This window comes from Crocodylus porosus, unplaced genomic scaffold (genome assembly GCF_001723895.1).
Source record: "Crocodylus porosus isolate Cpor-Errol unplaced genomic scaffold, CroPor_comp1, whole genome shotgun sequence".
NCBI lineage: Eukaryota > Metazoa > Chordata > Crocodylia > Crocodylidae > Crocodylus > Crocodylus porosus.
The window spans coordinates 128,969,660-128,976,628 of NW_017728906.1; positions in this window are offsets into that span (position 1 = coordinate 128,969,660).

A 6,969-nucleotide genomic window follows, 5' to 3' on the forward strand; every position below is an offset into this window, starting at 1 on the left:
CCAATCTCTTTCCTTTAACTCCTTCCTTTTTCAGTGAACAGTGAAAAAGGGAGTTAAAGGAAAGAGATTGGGATGAATTCAGCTTGATGAATAATGCTAGTGATAACCTCTCTGATTTCCACACACAGCAAGATTTTGACTGAGAGATGATTCTTGACATATTAACTACTTTTTCCTGTGTCTATACATACACACCAACAACAGAATCTTCTCTATTTGACACAGCAAGGCTTAATTTTTTCCACATTATAGGGCCTCAAGATGAAGCAAGAAATAAGGAAGCTTTGGCTACAGGTTTGTTTCAAGATCTGGAATTGGAAATCAGTAACAAAATGCTAGAAATGGTGGGACGGTTGGACTTGTGCTTGTTTTCTCTTTTAGAAGGAATTTATGTTTGTAGGAAACAGTCCTGAGGCGGGCAGGTTGTGTGTCCAGGAAACTGCACGGTCATGACAAGAACCAAAGCAGTAATGTGCTATCACATAGCAGTGCCAATAAAGCTCTATGGAACCACTCAGACAGGACTGAACATAACTATAAAAATTCATAACCTTTTGGAATAAGGGTTTTTATAGTTCATTTGTGTAAAAATAAGTAAAAGTAAATGTGATACTATTGATCTGCCAAAGAACTGGAAATCAGACATGTAAAAAACGTTTTTATAGTGATAAAATTTTATGTTTATATAATATTTTGCTATTGTGAACCAGATTCAGCAAACCACATTTATCTGTATGCCTTAGAGCATGCATGTGACCTTAAGCACAATTATGGTCCAGGGAAAGGCTTTACACCTTTTCTTATAGTTATGTATGTGATTTGCTGGATGTCTGTCTTGATTCCCTTCTTGTTCAGTACCACTGAAAAGCAACATAACATGCCATTTGCCTCTCTCCTTCCTACCTGGAGAAGAGAGATGAGAGTTTGTGAGCTAGCCAGGGATATATATAGCCACAGCAAGCAGCTGCATGGGACCAGTGTAGTGTGCCAGCTGTTTGCTGCAGCTTTTATTTCAAAGGGCACCATTTCTCCAGCCAGCTGCTCAGAACCACAGCAGTGTTCCAGCTAATCAGAGGAGCCACAGGAAGCAGCTGAGCAGCTTGTCCTTAATTTGGCAACCTGCTAAGAAATATGTGGGTGGTGAACCATCTTAATACGAAAAATCCTGTTTCTCCTGTATTGAAGTGAGTCTTGAGTCTTATATAAAGTGATATTCAACGTGAGAGTTTCAGAAGCACTAAGCCTTGATCTACCTCCTATCCCTACTGCAGTTTTACTGTAGACATCTATGGGAGCAGCATTAGGCCAGCTTTCTATAAATGTAATTAAAATAGGGCCTCTGACTTGTATATTGAATTCAGAAATTCTTCAACTTTGTCCTGTTTGAAGTATTCTTATTAACAGTTTTAACATAAAATGACTGAAAGTTGGTTGTGCACTTTATCAGTGGCCATGAGTTCAATCCTTTTACCAGTATGAGCTCACAAACAAGCAGAAGGCAGGGTAGATTTGCACCTTATTGACTAAATTTGACAAAGTTATAACTTAAGATTTCATGAGCTGCAGCTTACTTCAACAGATGTTAGGGCTGCCAACTCAGTCTGAGTCTATTCCAGGAAGTTTCCAGAACACCAACATACCTGCAACATGCAACACAAAAGTGTCTGCGGGCTTGTGTATATCAGTTACGGATTACGGTGCGTAGACTTTACATCAAGAAAGCAAATGCACATTACTTTTTACATTTAAAAACCCACTGGACTATTGTATAAATTGGATTCAATATTTAATATTTATTTTAATGAATGTCCTGTCATTTATCTCCCAGGTGACTCTCAGCAGTCTCCTGGAGATTTATATCTAATTCCTGGAGACTCCAGGGCAATTCTGAAAGGTTGGCAACCCTAGATGCTATGAAAGGTTGTGCACAGAGTAGTGTCCAAAATGGAGAGAGTGATTTGGATACAAAAGAGAGAAGAGAGGGAGAGAAGGTGGAAAATGGAAGGATGGGAGTTATGGGAGAGGCAACCAAGCAAAGAACCCAGAGGAACAAAGGGGTCACAAAAATGAATCCAGGTAATGGGAAAAAAATCTATAGTCCCCGTTTAAACTATATGCAACCGGCGGGCCTCAAGGCTGAGGTCTCGTGCTGCTCGGCCTCAGGCTGATGGGCCTGCTGGCCGCCTTGTCCCGGGAATGGTCTATTCCAGATGTGATCTTCACGGTAGTCTCCACCCCTATCCTGCCTGCCACGACTTTGCTGGAACGTTCAGTGGAGAGGCCGACTACTTCACTTTATCCGGGGATGGGACTCCCCGGGGCGCTAATCTTCTGTGAGGCTCTGCCCTCCCCTACACCTCGCCCTAGGACCCAGCCACGCCGAGTTGCTTATGATTCCCATGGCCTGTCCCTCGCCTTGTGGTGCCAAGAGATATTGGGTGGCGACTCCGTCAGTTTGGCTTGACTCTAGGCTCTGTGGGTCAGGAATCTCTCTGAGGTTCCCCTCCTGAACCTTTTGGCCAGGGCGACTCCGCCCCAAAACTCCCAAAAGAAGAAAAACAATGCCCACAAGTCTCTTGGGCTTACAAAATCAAAGTCTGGACTCCCTGTCTGGGGAGAAACCTCTCCTTACTTAATTTCCCCTGCAGCACCCCTCTGGCTGGGTGCTGTGTTTTCTTAACAATTACTCAGGACTGCTCCTTGGCACTCTGGTGCCCCTCTTCGCTCAGCCCCATGTCAAGTGGTCCCACCTGGCTGACTCCAGCACTTTGCAGTCCCTCCTGTTACTTGAATAATGGTTCCCTGCCAGGATGGGTTCTGGGGTGGCCTTCTGACCTGTGCCGCTCCCCCCTGACCTGCCGGGTCTTCCTCCATCCCTCTCTCTTCAGGGCATCTCTCAGTCCCAGACTTTATCCCTGGACCCTCATGCCCAGCTCAGCCACCGCAAACCTGGGCATCCACTGCTTTTCCCTCAGCACTGTCCGTCCCACAGCTGGGCAATCTGTTCCAGCCTCTTAGATGGCTGCTGACTTCTCCCTTGCCTCCGGACCAGGAGCCAGGCTTGGCTCCCTTCTTGGCTGGTCTCCAGCTCTCCTCCCCTGTTTCTTCCCTCAGGGCGTCTTTTATCATCCCACGCTGGCTCCGATCACTATTGATCACAGCTGGCTGCAGTTTTACAAAGACGCGGCTAATCAGCTGTGTGGGTCCCACTGCCACTTCTGCTGTTCCCGCGTCGTTGTTTTCTTCCTTCCTTTCTCTGTCTCCCCTGCCTTATCTTGGGTCCCAAGGCACCCCTTTTCCCCTCTGGGGCCATATTGTGCCATCCCCCTGGGACACTATAATTAACACAGTCCAGGCCATGGATAATTTCTTGTTCCACACTTACCGATTCAAATCAGGTTTTGAAGGTTAGTTGCCTAAAAACAGCTACCCTGCGGTCAGTGATGGAGTGTCCAAGGAGTTAAAGTGTGCTGCCACAGGCCTTTGTCTCTCTGGATCTGATGTTGAAGTGGTTTCATTTATTCTTTCATGTAAGGATTGCCACATCTGTCCAAAGTAGAGATGAGAGGGGAACTAAGAAGCCGATGATGTACATGACACTGATAGAGTTGCATGTGAATGAAACTCAGATGTAATAATCTATGTTATTAGGTCCATGTTGGGACACAGCCAACATATGGGTCTGTTGCAAGGCCTGGTGGCTCAGTGAGAATGAGACTTAAGTAGTCTCTTGCTTGAGGGATGATGTTTGAAGCTCAGGGAGGCCGGCTCTAAGCCAGGACAGGTTTGTCCCTCATGGCTACCCTGAGACTTTTCCACAAAGGAGATCATAGTGATGTGTCTAAGATGTTCCCAAACTATTCAAATCAACAAAGCCAGACTCAGACCACATGCCCCCCTGCTACAATATCAGGTACAACAGAATCCCTCTGGTTGTCATGTACAGCCCCCAGGTTGAACAATATTGAACAAATTAGTCAATATTTGTGATATTGATCACAACGTGCTGATCTACCCTTCTGCTTTGCTTCTGACTAACCCGATTTACCACATCTGTCTGTTTATGAACAAGGCAGTAAGTGTAAAAACAAGCCTTACAAACTTATTCTAGACACATGCACACACATGAGATAATTCAAATAAAACTCAGAACTAAAAAACTCAAATAAACCCTCTGAATTTTATTTATTTGAAAGTAGCAAGATAAACAGGGTGGAGAATTTTTTCCTCCCAGTGATTAAAAATTGCATCAGAGGAGCAATAACCAGGCTTCTAGTTGGTTTCCTTTGCAGTCAGCTTAGATCAATATCAAATCCTCTGTTTGTTTTATTTGAATCCTATTCTTTCTCTTTTTAAAAGAAGACATTGCGTGACAGTTTAAATACAGGAATGGAGACAAGATTATAAGTGTTTGGCAGGTAAATGCTGAATTCCTGATGGATGTCACGTGCAAATGCATGTGGGTGTATGCGCATGCGCGCGTGCGCACACACACATACACACAGTTTCGGGAAAAGGAGACATGATGTAGTGAGGTTTTTTTTTTAACAGGATAGCAAAAATACTTCCCATCAGCAAATTGGACCTCCCCAAACTAAGCAAACTGGCAGCAATGCAGAAGTGTCATCAAGTGTTTTAAGAGAGTTGCCTATGCAAACTAGGCTATATATGCTACTGTCAAGGATATGACCAGAAAAGGAAGAAAACCTATATGAAAGACCTTTCAGGATAAACTTCCATTCATACCGCTTCTTTTGTATATGCTTGCTCCAGGCCAAAATCTGCTAATATACATTTCAATCAGCCCAAATCCCATTGAATGAATTGCCCGTCCTCCTGCATGCCTTACCTTGTGGCCTGCATCAAAGTTGTACATATTGTTCTTCTTGTCTCTTGAGTCTGTTGTTTTAGGAAACAATCTGCAAACTACTTGTCTCTCCTGTGGTTGGCTCTTAGTGCTAATCACAAGCATTAGGCAGAAAGCGCTGTGCAGAAATGCATGCACCCACACACACACATTTGCACTAACCACCCTGTTAACTTTAGCAATATTTTTGCCACTGTAAATGAGTGAAGCATTTACCTTTAGTTCATAAGTTATAAACAGGGGTCCTAGTTTTCTGATAAAAAAAATCCCTGATTTTCATATAAAAAATAGTAACCCCAAATCTATATTTTTCTGAGATTAAAATGAAATACCACTATTTATATATCTATATATTAGTGGTGTTTCATTTTAATCATGGAAACATTTGGATTTTGGATTACTTTTTTAATCCAAAAATTTATCAGAGAAAACCAGGGTCCCTGGTTATAAAACAGACATGTATTTAGAAAGTGCATGTTTGAACAAACGGTTCATAAAGGTAAGTTAAAATAAGACAGCTGTACAATAGAAAAATTTAACATATTGTAACAAATATTGTAAGCAAAAACGCTTTCCCTTACATAGAACTAGTAGCTAAAGAAGAAAATAGCAATCTAAACATTTTATTTAACTACTGTTTGCCCAAACATCCAAAAAAAGTTTGCACAAACTTTGCCTCATGGACCAGTCCTTAAGCTGTGGTGCAGTCAGCCAAGAAAAAGTTGAAAGGATATTTCCAAATATTTAACAAAAAATATTAATAATATTACATTCCTACACTGACAGTGGGGGTATACATTATGTGATGTAATAGTTATTCTACAGCTCAAAGTTCTGTGACTGTATATTTTCATCTCTTTTGCTTGATAATTATTGTGATTTGTTTTAACGGTCTGAAGAGTGCCTCAAGCATGTTGGAAGAGGAAAGCTTTCTGTGAATCTCACTGTGATTAATTATGATAATTATAGATTTTAATAAGTGCTCATTGCTACAGTACACCTATTTGTTTTTCTATGACAGTTCAGGTACTTCCTGTATCAAGCCAGGGAAAAGGTTACACAAGATTATACATTTTCTAGGTATTTCTGCCAAGACCAGAAAGGAAGATTGACCTACATTCTGTGCATTACTTTTACTCAAAAAGGTAGTCCATACAGCTGGAGTAGAGTTGCCTACAAAGCAGGGTTTCTGTTTCACAAACAGTTTGGGGGTCTTTGCTTTCCTGGATAGCAACCATAGAAGATGGGGCAAAAGAAATCTTGATTTATTATTTCATCTGAAAGACAACTTCCATGAAGGAGTAAATAATGAGGAGGCCAGGTTACTAATCAGAATTGCCTCATTTACCAGGATCATCTGGTGTCAAAAAAAACCCACTGCACTGCAAATTAGCAGTACAGCAAAGGCATGCACACACGGTGCTTGTGGTTTGAGGTGCCACAGACAGGTTTGTGGCACTGCAAACCATGCGTGCACACTCATGGTGATGCACTCAACATGTTCTTAACATGTGTAGCTCTGCTTTATGAAAACGATTATGATCAAATGTCATGTTTCAGTGCTTCACATTTTCTGTTGAGGCCAAGAAGTAATTTATTCTTGGTGCACAGTTGGTCTTATGCATTTATTTATATATTTATTCATATCTTTCTCTAAAGCAATGCAGATTGACCAGATTTGGGGACAGAACACCACGCTAAGTGCACCAATGGGCTAAGAAGGTACAGTATGATGAGGTGGTACAAAAAATCCTTCTTATAGTTTCATAGTTTGTAGGGTCAGAAGGGACCTGAGCAGATCATCGAGTCTGACCCCTTGCCATGGCAGGAAAGAGTACTGGGGTCAAACGACCCCAGCAAGGTGTTCATCTAGCCTCCTCTTAAAGACCCCCAGGGTACAAGCCAGCACCACTTCTCTTGGAAGTTGGTTCCAGATCCTAGCCACCCTGACTGTAAAGTAGCGGCTCCTGATATCTAGCCTAAATCTGCCCTCTGCCAGCTTGTGACTGTTATTACTAGTCACTTCTAGTAGTGCTTGGGGGAACAGGGACTCCCCCAATGCCTGCTTGTCCCCTCTGACTACTTTGTAACAGGCCACTAGA